Below are 16,719 nucleotides of genomic sequence, written 5' to 3'. Positions count from 1 at the left end.
TGAGATGTACTGAACGGGTACCTACTTAGTAAAAACAGGAGCCTCCCGAGCCAGCCTAAATCAGATGATAAGGAGCCTTCAAGGCTACAACCCTCAACAGCCCCTGCAGCTCGGCAAGACAAGGGCCTGCCCGGAGAAAGTGAAGGAATCCAGTAAGGTGTCAGAAGATCTCCGACCACAACCACGACTGGACCAAAGGGCGTGTGGAAGGTGCATGAAGATCACATGAAGAGGGGGGTGAATAGTCTGTAAGGGTATAATTGCCCAGGGATTTCTTTGTTTGGATTTCTGTCTGGGGGCACCGAGCTCGAGCTGATCCTGCTGCTGTACCACTCTATTAAATTATGTACTTTTATAAGACTCCATGCCTGAGGGCCTGTTTCAGGAAACCAAGGGCTCAAACTGCAGAGCGAACTAACACCAGGTGCCCGAATGGATCGCTAAGTGATGAACAGCATGCTAAACTTGGAAATCTTAACTAAGTGATACAAGGACTGACTGTGCACACACAGTCTTTTAGCCATAAACTGATGACCAAGTCTGGGACTAAGTCTGGATCCAGCTGCGCCTCGACTCCCCACTGAGATGGAGTCTTGAAAGCAAGGGGGTCCACTCTGAACCTTGTGACTCCACAGGAGGGTCTCCCTTTGTGATACCTTTCCACACCTCCCATCTCTGTGTAAATCATTCCAAATCAATTCTAACACGATCTTCCTTTGTATGTTTCGCCCATGTAGTAAGTAACAGAGTGAACCTTGCCATCGAACTCTGTTAAGTCGCACTTTTACAAATTTTTTAAGTGATCTAAAACACTCATCTTGTGCTTTGCCTGGGAGAACCAGGGTAAAAGCAGTAGCCTCAAGCCTAACCTGGGACTTGGGCCCTGCATTGCTGCCGTCCCAGTACTTAAGAAAGGCAATTCACAATTGCACTTGTGACCGGTACCCCCATGCTCCTGACACCTGGTAGGACAGTTAGCAAAACGAATTGCATTTTATGAGGCAAACAGCCATGCTCTGTGACCAAGCTGGTCGCTTATCAGTCCCCTTTCCCCTCTGCATCAGGCCCCGGAGGTCCCGCACACCAGGCAGACTTCTTCCCCCGCTCCCTATCAGCCTCAAGGTTCCTGGGTGCCAGGCTGACTTTTTCGCTCCTTATGGGCCTCTAAGGTCCCAGGAACCTGGCCAGCCAGGTTGTGATGACCCTGGCACACAACTGGGAAGCGCAGCAGCACGCAGAGCACCTTCTGTAAAATCAGACAGAACTTTTTCCCTCTTCTCATCCGAGGGCTAATTGGTGGAGGAAATGAACATGACACCTTCCCCTCCCGTGGGGCAGAGGCTTTCTGCCTTGATACACATCAAACTGGATGGGAATGGTGGGAACCTCACGGAGCCACGTGGGTCTTCCACCTGCCCTAGATACCCCAAACTAACAGCACTTAAATAACAACACTTTCATAATGGGCAGGTACCCACTGGATGCCCAGTGGAACGAGCTAATTTTCCTGCTCTCTCTAACCCACAAACCCTTTAAAACCCCCACTGTCAGCCTGTCATTTCTGTCACGCTGGCACCAGGAAAGGGCCTATGGAAACCCATTTCTAAATGGGGAATCGAATCCCTTGATCCATCACTGAGTCCCAGACACCCAACCAACCAGGCTGTGATGACCCCATCGCAGAGAATTAACAGAAGGACAAACAGGAGGAGGAGGAGAAAAAGAAAGAAGACAAACAGGACGAACTGGTGGACGGCAGAAGGAGGAGGAGGAAGGGAATGAAGAGGACGAGGAACATAGAAAGAGAATGAGAACAAGGAGGAAGAAGAGAGAGAAAAGAGGGACGAGGAAGAAGAGGAGGAGGAGGAGCAAGAGGAGGAGAAAGAAGAGGTGGAGGTGGAACACAAGGAACAGGTGGCACAGGACTAGAAACAGGAGGAAAAACAGGGAGAGAAGAAGGATGAGCAGGAGGAGGAACAGAACACAGGAACAAGATACAGAACAGGAGGAGGAGAACAAACATGAGAAAGAAGAGAAAAGAAGAGGAGGAAGAGGAGGTAGAGGGGCAAGAAGAGGAGAAAGAGGAAGAAAATGGAGAAGGAGAATGAAGAGGAATGGGAACAGGAGGAGGAGGAAGACACAGAGAAGGAAGAGGACATGCGGGATGAAGAGGAACAGAACAAAGAGGAGGCAGTGGAGGAGGTGGGGGAGAAAGAGGAGAAGAAGGAGGATGAGAAACAAGAAGAGGATGAGCAAGAAGTTGAACAAGAGAAGGATGACTAACAGGAGAAGAGGATTAGGGTGAAGTTGTGGAGGAGGAGTGGGAGGAAGGGGGAGGAAGACGACAACTAGAGCAACATCAAACAGGAGGACAGACAGAAGGAGGAGAAGAAGGGTAAAAGAATGACAATGAAGAAGAGTAGGAACAGGCGGTGGAGGAAGACAACCAGGCGGAGTAAGACGGGGAGAAGAGGAGGAAGCAGCGCGAGCTAAATGTTCCGAGGCACACGTACAGCAATGGACAATGAGAAATTACAAATAAATATACTTGGAAACAAGTCCCCATGGTCGCCTTTTTTTCCTTTTTCCCTTCCAGGTGACACTGGTCAAGCCCCAGGCACCTGCAGCCAGTCGCTGTACACAGCTCCCCTAATGCTGGATATCTGATACACGTTCAATAAAACAACGCACCCCCAGAGATTTTGTCTGTTCACCTTGAGCTGCGGAGAAGGTGTCTATGTGGGTGAGGACAATCTGCTTTCTCCCTTTAATTTTTACGCCTCAGGAAAAACACTGCAAGATTCAGACTAGAGGACAGCAGGGAATTCAAAGGGTAAGCGACCAAGAAGGCTCCAACCACACATTTTCACCTTCATTTTGCCTTAAAAAAACTGAGTTTGGATCCTGATTGCCCACTTTAGCCTGGAATAGTCCCATTCCTCATCTGAAAGCTACTGCATGCTGGCTGAGGACAGACACAATCCACACAGAGAGCAATGAGAGCTCATCCCTGCACTTCCCTCAGTCACATTTCCTTGGAAAACTTCTTTGCCGGGTTGTTTGAAAACCTGTAACTGCAAGAACCAGGAAGAAAACTTCCCTGACGGGTTGACTGGAACTTCCCAGCTGTGGTAAAACCACCCTCCCTCCGTACTTCCATTTCACAAGAGCCAGCAGCACAGCTTGCGTGGGGGGAAGGCACCAGGAAGACCTTGGGGCCGAGAGACGAGCACAAGCATCTGCCAAGGGAGCTGCGTCCAACCAGGAGCGCTCCCCATTGCTTCTCTGACAACAAAGCCCCGGTGAGTGCTCCCACCAGGAGGCAGAAACAACTTCCACTTCTGCAAACCTCTGTTGATGAAAGACTGCCAACAGAGATGGGGCTGTCCAGGAGCACGAGAACCACATGAAGGCCAGAAGACAACAAAGGCACCTGGTCTGACCGCCCCCCTCCAAAGCGTGGCAGCCTCCTGTCAGAGAGGAGGTAACTCTACCTTCCCCTGCCCTGCTGGCATGAAACATTGGTCTCCAGATGTGAGGGCTCGGGCTGCCGACACTTGGCGTACCAGCAGGAACGCTTTGGCCTATGTGCCAAGTGTTCCCAGAGCTTTCTGCTGGCCTTTGCACAGCTCACAGCCCAGGAAAGGTGCGTCTGGGGCCACCACCTGCTTGTCAGTTTGCCATCCTGACCAAGCCAAGCTGTGATACAAGAGCTTCGGTCCTCCCTGTCTCCCAAGGAAAGCTAGAAATGGCTTGATCACCGTCGAGCTCCTGTGGGATATAAAGAAAACTTGTCAGGCAGCAGTCGCATCCTGTTGTGTAGGCTTTGAACTAGCCTGGTGAAAAAGCTGACCAGCAGATTATGCTACGTAAGAAAAAGCTCCTATGTGAAGATGGCTTTGAAGACACATGCAAGAGAACCTGACCCACAGAGACCTTGCCTATGCAGGTGGGTCTATTGTTAGAAGAGACCAGACAGAAACGAGCTGAAAGTGGCAAAGTTGCAACAAAGTAGTGCAAACACAGCTAATAAATAGGCATTAAGCGTGCTTGCACGCGGGAGTTGTGTGGACAAACACTCAAAAGTGAATGGTAACAGGTGATCTCACGGCCAAAGCCAAGAGGTTTTTTTAGACTGTAAAAATGAATATGTGAGTAGCCTTACGATTGCATATAAAGAGTCAAGAATTCTTATGGGGGGTCCTTCTCAGGCTCCCAGCCGAGAGGCACCTTTATGGCTGACAATTAAAAGGGGGGTTATCTAGTGTGGACATCTGCTACCTGCTTTCCTGTACCCACGCGTGAACTCAAAGGGAAGAAAAGTGCAAGCAAATCCATTTTGGTAAAAGTTCAGGTCAACATTTAAACAACCAAAACTCTGAACAGTTATGCTGACCCTTCCTTACATCTTTATTGTACCTTCCTTTGACCTCTAACTAAGCACATTCCCTTCTACCCACAGTCTTTCCTCCCAGACGCACAGCTCTCCTACATAAGAAACGTAAGCTACAAAAGAAAAAAAACTGCTTTGGTGAACACCAAAACACCCATCATTTTCTCAAACTCTCCACTGCCCCATCTGACAGTCAAGGGACAGGATCTCCTAAAGGCTCTTGCATAGGCACTGCCCTGAAACCCCCCCACTGCTTCTCTACCAGTGCACAAAGAGATTAGCAGGGGTTTCATTTTTGAGTCGATGTAGACGGTCTCTGAAATTAGACAAGTAAACTTTAATGAGGATAAGCCCTTTGCCTTTGCATCTGGCAACCAACAGGGATGCAGACCCGGCAGCACAGATCAGTGCCAGGCACAAACCACCACCCTACACACAGGGAAAGCATGACAAGTCGGATGCAATATCCACTAATGCCAAAAAATGGCTCTTGACATCAGTTCGCTGTATGATCACGTTAGTTCTTTTAGTCAGACACAGAAATCAGGAGTGATTTCTTTGTCTTTTGCTGAAGTAGGCTTTCAAGTAGATATTGCCAAAGAATGCAAAACCAACCGAAAAAAAAAGGTTAAAGCAGGTACTTGCATCCTCACTAGCTGCATATCATTGAAGTGTTTCTCACATTGTCTTCTCTACTCTAAAGGGTCCCCACTTCAGATGCACTTGAGTTACATTACCGTTAAACACACACCACTAGCAGACATTTCTCTAGACTGAAGGCTGACGGCAATGTACAAGGACAGCTGTCCTGGGTTTGGCTGGGATAGAGTTCATTTTCTTTCTAGTAGCCGGTATAGTGTTATGTTTGGGTTCAGCTGGTAACACACTGATTTTTTCAGTTGTTGCTAAGTAGTATTTATACTAAGGCAAGGTTTTTTCAGCTTCTCATGCCCAGCCAGCAAGAAGGCTGGAGGGGCACAAGAAGTTGGGAGCGGACACAGCCAGGACAGCTGAGCCAAACTGGCCAAAGGGGTATTCCATACTGTGTGACGTCATGTGCAGTATATAAACTGCGGGGAGTTGGGCAGGGGGGGCGAGCTGCTGCTTGGGATCTAACTGGGCATCGGTCAGCGAGTGGTGAGCAATTGCACTCTGCATCACTTGTTTTGTAGATTCCAAGCCTTTCATTATTATTAATGTCATTTTATTATTGTTACTATTACCATCAATTAGTTTCTTCTTTTCTGTTCTATTAAACTGTTCTTAGATCTCAACTCACGAGTTTTACTTTTTTTCCCCCAATTCTCTCCCCCATCCTCCTGGGTGGGGGGGAAGTGAGCAAGCGGCTGCGTGGTGTTTAGTTGCTGCCTGGGGTTAAACAACGACAACAGTCCCTTCTGGACATCTCACTCCTGGGTAGAAATCCTAGAGACTTCCTTTAAGGAAGGAAATCCAGAGAGCTACAATAAGCTTTTTAAACCAAGCACCGCAAATCACAAGCTGTCGTGGTTTAACCCCAGCTGAGATTGACATAAGAACAGTTTAATAGAACTGAAAAGAAGAAATAATTAATGATAACAATAATAAAATTGCAATAATGATAATAATAAAGATTGGAATATACAAGTGATGCACAATGCAATTGCTCACCACACACCAACTGACACCCAGTTAGTCCCCCAGCAGCAACTCCTCCCAGCCCCACACCCCCCAGCTTATATACTGGGCATGACATCACATGGTAGGGAATACCCTTTTGGCCACTTTGGCTCAGCTGCCCTGGCTGTGTCCTCTCCCAACTTCTTGTGCCCCTCCAGCCTTCTTGCTGGCTGGGCATGAGAAGCTGAAAAAACCTTGCCTTAGTATAAACACTACTTAGCAACAACTGAAAACATCAGTGTGTAATCAACATTCTTCTCATACTGAACCCAAAACATAGCGCTATACCAGCTACTAGGAAGACAACTCTATCCCAGCCGAAACCAGGACACAAGCAAACAAACAGACACAAAATGACAGGTAAAACTCTGAGGCACAAATGAGGAACAAAAGGTCTCCCGTTCAGTCCACTACCCTTCACAAAACAGACAAGTGGCTTAAAGAAACGCCTGCAAAGAAACTGCAGATGGAAGATAACTCTGGTAAGTCCAGTACGAGCGACCAACGTGGAAACAGCAGTGATGACCCTCCTCCTGCTCCTCCTACGAGCTCTCCACCTGCCACGTGAAGAGGCAAACCCAAGGATGATCGAATCAGAGCTGACAAGAAATTGCCCCCCCAAATCCAAAATGATCAAGAAATCTATGTGAAATGCAGATTCATGTCCACTATCATGGATGATGAACCTCACCCTAAGCACACATTGTGCCTTGAGGTAGGAGCCAAGGACTGCATGAAGTCACCACCACGAGCAGATGTTCAAACCCGAAGCATCCAGAACACACAGACAAACCTCCACCATTTTTTCAGCAATGCTTCAAGTCACGTGACACTCAGTCCAGCACTTTACAAAATGTCACTAAACTTAACGATAGCAGCCTCCCCGCAGGTTTTTTACTCATGAGCAAAAACCAAAGAGCCACGTACCCTTGGGAAACCCTTGTCCTTCCGTGTGGCTGGTGTCTTCCCATAGCTCTTCCTCAAGGCAGGAGAAATGACCATGAATTTGGAAGTCCACATACATTCAGAAGTACACTTAGTCCTCTGGTAGTCATTACCTATGGGCCAGAAGTCCTCTCACCTCTCCCCAGAATTGCCCGTCAGTCATCTGGCAGTCATTTTCCATGAACCGCAAGTCCTCCCTCCCTCCCTCCCTCCCTCCCTCCCAACCCACCAGAAATGAGTCAGACTGCACCAGAACTGCCACTGCCCAACCTGCTGTAGACATAGTAGACCAGAAATGTTGGTTTCAAGACAGGAAACACAGCACAATCCACCAGAACAGCAACAAATCAACCAGAATTAGCACACGCAAACCAAAGGTCCCTATCCAAACCCTGAAAAGACAATCAAGCTAAAAAAGGACTCTGCACAAAAAAAGACCATGCAGAACACAAGATAAGGCAAAAATAGCCTAACCCCAGGAACCCAGGGCCAACAAACCCAGATCCTCTCCATAACAATAACACCCTTTAATCCTAACTCTCTTCAGCTCTGGCATACCATAACCCTGCCACCCCATAACCCTAGTGAACTGCAACCCTAGCATCCCAAAACACTAGCACATGGTAGCCCTAAGAGAGCAAAAAGTTGAACACAAACTCCCTGGAAATCTCTGCCAGGCCCTTCAGGTGGCCCCAGATTTCAGACATCACAACTCTGAAGTGGGACACAGCCACCGGGATGTTGCCAGCATCCATCTTGACTTCATCTGTCACACCCGGAAAAAGTGCCTGGCTTAAACACTCTCGGGGAGAAAGGCTGAGGCACTCGGAGACTTTGAACCGGCCAGCCATGACCACGGGGTTTCAGCTCACCATTTCTGTCTCAGAGCCACCAGGCAGATGACCCCGTCCTCCCTGAGACACCGCGCGGGGCACCCGTACCCAGGCCGGATAGAGCCTTTGCTCTAGGAGGAGGTGCTTCCTGGGAGGAGGATCTCTCATGGGGGCACTGGCAAGCCCTCCTCAGGCCTGGATGCCTGAGAAACATCCCTGTGCTGCTCTGTATCTCACCAAAACCAGGGGTGGAGGAAGGCTGCTTTGGTGGCTTCCAAGAGAACCAGCTCACCTGGGCTGCTCTGCGGCCACCGGGCACCTTTGCTGTCAGGCAGGTCCCAGCGTTGCTGTCACGGGCAATTGGCTGTCACCTCCGTGCAGGACGCTCTCCAGCAGACAGTACGTCTCCTCTTGCTCTCCCTGCGGACAAGATCAAAAGGTAGCAATGAGGGTGTGCTTTGCCCCATCCCCAGGGTGCCACAAGAGAGACCTGCCACCCCCAAATCAGCTGTGTGACGTGGACACCGCGTACGAGCTGCAGACATGGGTCAGGACTGGCTGGGGGGAGTGGGCAAGCCATTCTGTCACGCATCCCGCGCTGGCAGAAAGCAGAGCTGGAGAGAACGGGGGAAGCCCAGGGCAGCCGGCAGCAGGGCTTCACTGGGAAAAACCAGGCAGGGCTGACCCTGACACCCTGCACGCAGACCCGGCCCTGGGAGTTGACAACCTGTCCCTCTGCCTACCGCTGCCACAGGATCCAGAAAGCAGTGCCGCCGGCCCTGGCGTGGTCCTGAGCCACCGCTTGACAGACGAGTCTTTAGCCAGCAGGCCTAAAAAGAGGAAAAACTGCCCAGAATTAAGCTGTGCTCAGGTTTTTGCAGGCAGCATGGTTTTTTGAGGTACCTGGTGGTGCCACTCCTGGGGAGCACTCAAGAAAGAAGGGCGGCTGCCTGTACCTGCAGGCAGGTGGTGGAGCGTGTGCAGCGTGAGCGAGCGGTGGTTTGTGTGGCTGTTGAGTGGGTTTGGGCCTTAAATGTGTCCAAGGTGGTACGCCTGGTTCCTTCTGCCTTGCAGGTGGTCTTTAGAGCGGAAACAGGTTTTTTTTAAAGCAAAACCAACAAGCAAACAAACAAAAAACCAGCTGGGTAAGCTTTTTGCCCCCAGCTGGCCTTTTCTTCCCCCGTCCTGAACACTCTGCAAGGTGGTGACTGTCACCAACATCAGGGCGCAGGATTGGGCCCAAGGCAGGGCTTTTGCAGGCAGCACTTTTCTCGAGGCTCCTGGGGAGTGCTCAAGAAATGGGGGCAGCTGCCCAGAACTGCTAGTTTTGGTCTCTGTCCAGCCCCCTGCCCCCATTTGTTATTCCTCCCTCTCTGCCTTTAGTCCGTCGCTATTGTCTCCCTCCTCTTTCTTCCTCTGACTCCCTGCCTGTATTTTCCAATTCCTCTCTCTCTGTCCTAGAGCCCCGTGCCGTTTTTTTCCTTCTCCACACCTCTCTGTCCTGCTCCCTGTACAAGGAAGGAAGGAGAATCACAGCACGGCCACGTAGAGCGTGTGTGCGCACGTGCAGGGCTGTGTACCTCGGAAGCCTCGCGCTGTAAGAGCTGCAAGGCACCAGCGTGTTCTCTTAGGTGGAGGACAGTCGAGCGAGTGGAGCTACAGAAGAGGAAGGGAGGAAAGGACAGACAGATGAGGGAAAGAAGTGCCTGAACTCTAAACTTTGCCTGGCAGGGCAGAGAGCAGGACCTCCGGCGAGTCCTGGGCCCTTGGGGTCACGTCAGCCCTCTTCTGTGTCCCAGTCCCTCCCTGCCCCGTCCCCTTTCCCTCCGCCTAAGTTTTTTTGCTCCCCGGTTGTCACGTCCCACCTGTGGGGAGGGGGGAAGAGACCGAGATCTGCAAAACCCCTCAGTGTGGATTAAGGTGAGATGACACTCAAGGTCCACACAGAGACACCAGCTTTGACGGGAGAAGTCTCTAGAAGGACTCTTCTGTAACCATGGGCCCCCTCACAGGTCTAGCTTCTCCCGAAGAAGCTATGTGGCTCTCTGGGAAACCAAGGTTAAGGCCTTGCCTTAACAACTTGAAGAGAAAGGGGGGTGGGGGGTGGGGGGTGGAGAGAGCTCACCAGCCCCGGCTCCAGCGTCGGAATTCGGTGTCGGGAGGGAGGAGACAGGGTTTTTCTCACTCCTGCCTGCCCCTGTTTGTCGGCCCCAGGTCCCGGCCTTCTGGAAGCTTCTCCCGCCCCTGTTCCAGGAGTGGCCGAGACCCCCGTCAGTCAGGAGAAGGGACGCCGGGCCCCTCCCCGCGACGTCCATGTTGGGTCTCTCGGGGCGCTGTCCAGGCTCTCAGGACAGTCCCTCGGGGCTCGACCCTCACACCTGGACCTCTCCTCCTCTCTGGGACGGGGCTCTGCTCCCTGACCCCCCTTTCCCTCTCCTCCAAGGCTCTCTCTTCCTCTGCCACCCCACCTCTCCCTGGACTTGCCTCGTCTTTTCCCTCTTTCCTGCTCCCCGTCCCTCGGTCTTGCCGTCTCTCTCTGTCCTGCAGGCCGTCGCAGCTTTGCCCTTCTCCACCGCTTTGTCCTGATCGGCACCCCTCTCTTTTTTCCCATCATCTCTCTGGCCTGTTCCCTGTCCCCCCGGCCCAGGACCCCCGAAAGCCTCTCGGGCCCCTGCCATCCCCAGCATCCCCCCCCAGTGGGACCCCCATGTCCCCAGCACCGTCACAGCCCCCAGTGTCCTCATTCCCCGCCATGACGCAGGTCCCCTCCCCTCCCGCCATGACACGGTGTCCTTGTCCCCCCCAAATGTCCTTGGGTCCCCTCCTGCCCCCCGACGGTGTCCCCCAGGACGTGGTGTCCCCTGTGCCCCTCCCGCCATGGTGGCACTGTCCCCATGTCCCCACAGCCACAGCGTCCCCACGCCGGCATTGTCCGCAGGGCAAGGTGTCCCCCGTGTCCCCATCTCCAGGGTGGGCCTGTCCCCCTGTCCCTGTCCCCGGGGTGCTGTCCCCAGGTTGGCAGTGTCCCCATGTCCCCGTCCCCAGGGTGCTGTCCCCAGGGTGGTGTCCCCCGGGTGGTGTCCCCCATCCCCAGGGTGCTGTCCCCCATGTCCCCATCCCCAGGGTGCTGTCCCCAGGGTGCTGTCCCCCATCTCCCCATCCCCAGGGTGCTGTCCCCCATGTCCCCATCCCCAGGGTGGTGTCCCCCATGTCCCCATGCCCCAGGGTGTCCCTTGCCCTGGGGTAGGGTGTCCCCGGGGTGTCCTCGTGCCCATGCTGTCCCCATGGTGTCCCCCCCAGTGTCCCCAGGTGTGGGAGATCAGCTTGCTCTTCTCTCGGGGGGGTGGGCTCTTGGTGGCAGCGCATGGCACTGGTGGCCCTGCAGGACGTGGGTGCTGCGGGGGGGGTCCCATGGGTGCTGGGGGTCATCGGGGGGGGTCCCATGGGTGCTGGAGGATGCCCACCTCTGCTCCCTGCACGCCCGCCGCGTCACCCTCAACCCCGAGGACCTGCAGCTGGCCCGGTGCCGGCAGGGGCTGGAGGTGGGGGTGGTCTGAGGGACACCCCCACCCACTGCAGGCACCCCAATAAATGGGGGTTTGCTGCTGCTGCTGCTGGGGTGGGTCTGGCAGGGGGGCCATGGGTGCTGGGGGGACATCAGGGGGTCCTATGGGTGCTGGGGGGGACCATACGTGCCAGGAAGGGGGCCTGGGGTGGTGCCATGGGTGCTGAGCGGGTCCCATGGGAGCTGGAGGGGGGTCCCCAGGGCGCAGGGGGGGCTCCCACGGGTGCTGAGAGGGCTCTAGGAGGGTCCCATGGGTGCAGGGTGGGGGTTGGGGCACCCTTCCCTTGGGGGTGCAGTTTGGGGGGGATGGGGATACTGAGGGGGTGATGGAGGGTGTGGCTAGGGGGCGTGGCTTCAAGGGTGTGGCTTTCTGGGTCCCCCCTCTAATATAGGCACTCCTCCGGGGTGCACCCCATGTTGCCCCCCCCCAGGAATGGCAGTCGCGCTGCTGCCGCTGGTAAAGGGTGGGGAGGGCAGGGGCCTGCGGGGCGCTGCACCTCCGCCGCCTCACCTGCCGGCATGGCCATCCTGTGCGTGTGCCTGGGGGGGCAGTGAGTTTGGGGGGGCACCCCAAAACTGACACCCCCCACCCGAACCCCCAAACCTGCCCCTGGAACCGCTCCCACAAACCACAACTTACCCCTTGGGGAGCCCAGGACCCTGATGCCCCCCAGGCACCCCTAAACCTGCCCTGGGACCCCGACCCCCCCATCCCCTTAGGGACCCCGAAATCACCCTTAGAGCCCCTCCCATCCCCCTCGGGTGCCCCAAAACCCTCTTAAGGAACCCCAATATCCCCTCAGGACCCCCCAGCATTCCCTTGGAGTCCCCCAATATCCCCAATATCCCCTTAGGGACCCCCAAAGCTCCCTTAGTGCCCCACCCTAGCACATCCCAATATCCTCTCTAGGCACCCCAATACCATCTTGGGACCCTCATACCCTCCTAGGGACCCCAAACCCCCTTAGGCTCCCTAAAACCCTCTTAGGACCCACAATGCCACCCATGGGGACACCAAACCCCCCTTAAAAGCCCCTTATATAAAAGCCCCTGGGACACCTCAATACCCTCTTAACGTCCCCTATATTCCTCTGGGCCACCCCAAAACCCCTTCAGGGTCCCCAAACCCCTGCCTAGGGCCCCCCAGTACCCCCCTGGAGACACCAACACTCCCCCCAAAACTATGCTCTCACATGGGGGGGGTCCTGGAACCCTTAGGGATCCCCTCTATCCCCCTGGGACACCCCAATACTCCCTTGGAGACCCCCTGAACCTGCCTGGGACCATCCCCCCCCAAGCCTCACTTAGGGCCCCCCAATACCCCCTTGGACCCCCTGTATCCCCTTAGGACACCCCAAGCCCCCTTAAGGTACCCCAGTACTCCCTTGGGGTCTCCCAATACCCCCCTGTGCCCCCAAAACCCCCTTCTGACACCCCCCCCACCCCCCCGCAGGAGCTGTGTTCCCACGGCGGGTCCCTGTCACGACCTGGGCTGGACAGCCCAGGGAGTCCTGTTGAATTCGGCATTCCCTCAGGCTAAATTAAGGTGAAACTGAACTTGGGAGGTATAAGAGGAGGCGGTGGGCTTTCTCACAACAGGAGTTGGCGCGGAGCTACCTCGGGGCCCCGTGTCACCTGTGGTGACCATGTCCATCACTTCAGGGCAGAAGGAGATCCCTCCCGTTGGGTCAGGAGGTTCAGAGCAGACCCCCTTGCTTTCTAGGCTCCTTCTCCGAGAGGAGCCTGGGGGCGGCTGAATCCACTCCTAGTCCCAGACTTGGTCAGCGGTTTATGCCTAAAGGGATGAGGCGTAGGGATTGTGGGAAAGCAAAAGGAAAGAGAGAACAAGACAGAGAGAGAAAGATTTCACCGGTCCTGGGTCCAGCGTTGGGCCAGTCAGCCGAGGGCTCCAGTCCCGGTGGGCTTGCGCACGACGTGGGGCTTCAGTTTGTGTGCTCATCCTTGGCCCTCCTTCGGGCGGGCACTCGAACTCATTAGGTGTCCTGATCAGTCTGTGAGCTTTTGGGCTTGGGGGTCCTTTGGGGAATAACCTCCCCCTCCCTGCAGACGCGGTCTTTGGCCATGCAGGGTGAGCTGTGCTGCTCAGTGTACCGGAGCAGCACATCCGAACAGGGAGCTGTGCACCCTCCGGCACCCCCCTCCTGTTGCTGATGGGGTTCCTTCTTGTGGGGAGTCTCAGTTGAGCAGAACTTGCCCCCCCGCAGTGTTTGAGACATTAACTCTTTCAGTCTCTCAGAGGCCCCCCTGGGCCCCTTTGAGGTTTTCCCCTTCTACACCTGCAGCACCATCGGTCGCCTCCTCTTCGGGGACCTGGTAGGGGACCCAGGAGTCTGGGAGGGGACCCAAGCATGCATCACTTGTATATTCCAATCCTTTTATTATTATTATTATTATCGTCATTTTAGTATTGTTGTTACTGTCATTATTAGTCTCTTCCTTTCTGTCCTATTAAACTGTTCCTGTCTCAACCCATGAGTTTGACTTTTTTCCCCCCAATTCTCTTCTAGAGATGGGTGTTCTCTATGGGGTTGGGGAGGCTGTACGGGGTTTGGAGGGGCGGTCGTGGGGGTATTATGGGGCTGGGATGATATACATAGGTGGTGGGGGGGTATTTTAGGGTCTATATGGCACCGGAGGGGGTAGTATATGGTCTATATGGGGCTGGGATGATCTATATAGGTGTTTTAGGGTCTATATGGTGCCGGAGGGGGTAGTATATGGTCTATATGGGGCTGGGATGATCTATATGGGTGTTTTAGGGTGTATATGGCGCCAGAGGGGGTAGTATATGGTCTATATGGGGCTGAGGAGTCCACAGGACTGCGGGAAGGGGCTGCCTGGGGCTGCCTGCTGCCTCTGTGCTGAGACATCTGGGGCTGCCTGCACCCCTGGACACCCTGGTCCACTACCCGGACACCTGGGGCTGCCTGCACGTCCAGATGAATGGGTCCTCCTGCTGCCTGCATCCCCGGACGCCTGGGTCCTCCCCTGGACGCCTGGGCTCATAGATGTTGACCTGGATTACGTTACTGTGGAGGAAAAAACGGTATCCATGAAACATCCATTTAAGAGAATGTTGAAAGTAGCTGCATGCTTTTGGGAATGACCGCATATAAAAACAAAACCATGAGTGGTTGATCTGAATGCTAGGTGCTTGAAGGTCCACATCCTTTACAGCCTCTCCCTTAGACCCTGCTTGGATCTGGACTCGTGTGAAATAAAAACATTGGAACAAATACTACTTTGAAAAAACAGCTGGCTTCAATAATTTGAAAGATCTAGTTCTGCATAAGGTTGATATTACAATTTGAATGTTACAAGGACACAGTCAACTGGAAAAAAAATGCAGGTCGTGCTTCCTGTAGTTAAATCACTTAATATGAAGAAGTTAGTAGAGGGGGAAACGTGCAGTGTGGACTGCCTCCAGCACATGATGGTCAAATTTGTAGTGACAAGAATCTTTTGTCTTGCTGAGGGATTATTAAAAGCTTGCTTGCTTTTAATGCTTCTGTGTGGGAAGCTGCATTTCAGCAAGCAAAAACAACTTCCCTGACTCTTAAGTTGTGTGTCCCTTTAATGCTGCAAAATGTAAATAAGGATACTTGCATGCATCTTTCTCGATTAAATGTACAGTGGATGTCTTCTTCAAATAGGCTGGAGCTTAAAAATCACCTTAAAAATACTGGATCGTGTAATGTTGTCTACATATGCCTTCGGTCCACTTGGAAGACAACTGGATTGGTTACGCCAGTCTTTCTGTAAGGTACAAACAGAGCCTAAGGTTTTGAGTGCCCAAGAACGCTCTTGTCAAGTAGGTTAACACACACACAAACACCATGTAATAGCGGTGTAAGGGCTCCCCAGAACATCTTCAGGACAACGGTATTTTCTATAAGCAGCTCTTTTCATGCAACCTCAGCTAGTGTTGTGCTGGAGGGGCACAAGGAGTTGGGAAGGGACACAGTCAGGGCAGCTGACGCAAACCAGCCAACGGGGTATTCCATACCCTATGATGTCATGCCTAGTATGTAAACTGCAGGGAGTGGTTGTGGGGGGGAATCACCGCTCGGGGACCAACTGGGCATCGGTTGGTGGGTGGTGAGCAATTGCATTGTGCATCACTTGTATATTCCAATCCTTTTATTATTACTATTTTCATTTTAGTATTGTTATTACTATCATTATTAGTTTCTTCCTTTCTGTCCTGTTAAACTGTTCTTATCTCAACCCACAAGTTTGACTTTTTTTTCCCCCAATTCTCTCCCCCATCCCACTGTGTGGGGGGGAAGCGAGCAAGCGGCTGCGCGGTGCTGAGTTGCCGGCTGGGGTGAAGGAACGAAAAAGATGTGGGAGGGGCTGAGGGTAGAGGGTCTTTATGGAGATGGGTGTTCTATATGGGGTTGGGGGGGCTGTATGGGGTTGGAGGTTCGGTTGTGGGGGTTTTATGGGGCTGAGATGATCTACATGGGGGGGGGTGTTTTAGGGTCTATATGGCCGCGGGGGGTTATATGGTCCATATGGGCCTGGGGAGTCTATAGAACTGTAGGGAGGGCCTATAGGGATGGAAAGAGTGGCCTATAAGGTCTATATGACCTGGGGGGAGAGGAACTATGGGGTTTATATGGGGCTGAGGGGAGTTACAGGGCATCTGGGTCGGGGGGGCATCTACCCCTGGACACCCTGGTCCACTACCTGGACACCTGGGGCTGCCTGCATGTCCAGATGACTGGGTCCTCCTGTGACAGGGGGATCTATAGGGTCCAGAGGGATCTATATGGCCCAGGGCAGGGAATAACAGAGGGATCCAGGCAGTCCAGGGGATCTAGATGGTCCAGGCTTAGAGAGAGGCAGGGATCCATAGGGTCGTGTGTGTGTGTGTGTGTAGCTTCCAGGATGGGGGGGCAGAATCTACAGTGTTCAAGGGGGGAAAGGTAGTGATCTATAGGGTCTGGGGGGATCTGTAGAGCTGGAGGGAGGGAAGGGAGGGATCTATAGGGTCTGGGGGATCGGTACGGACAAGGGGAGGGAGAAATCTATAGGGTCGGGTTCTATTGGGTCAGGGGTCTATAGCATCCGCGGGGGCGGCAGGGATCCATAGGGTGGGGTTCTCCCCCCACTCCCTGTGGGGCCGCGGGGTCCGTCGGGGCGAGGGCGGGGGGGGGCGGGGGGCTAGGGGCGGGGCATGGCGAGGCCACGCCCACTGCGGGGAGGGGGAAGGAACCCGGGTGTTCGGGGGGGTCACGGGGGGGGGAACCCAAAAGTTCGGGTCCCACCCTCCGTCACACACACCCCCCCCGGCTCCC

This window comes from Buteo buteo, chromosome 33 (genome assembly GCF_964188355.1).
Source record: "Buteo buteo chromosome 33, bButBut1.hap1.1, whole genome shotgun sequence".
Taxonomy (NCBI): domain Eukaryota; kingdom Metazoa; phylum Chordata; class Aves; order Accipitriformes; family Accipitridae; genus Buteo; species Buteo buteo.
This window is presented reverse-complemented; position numbering follows the sequence as displayed.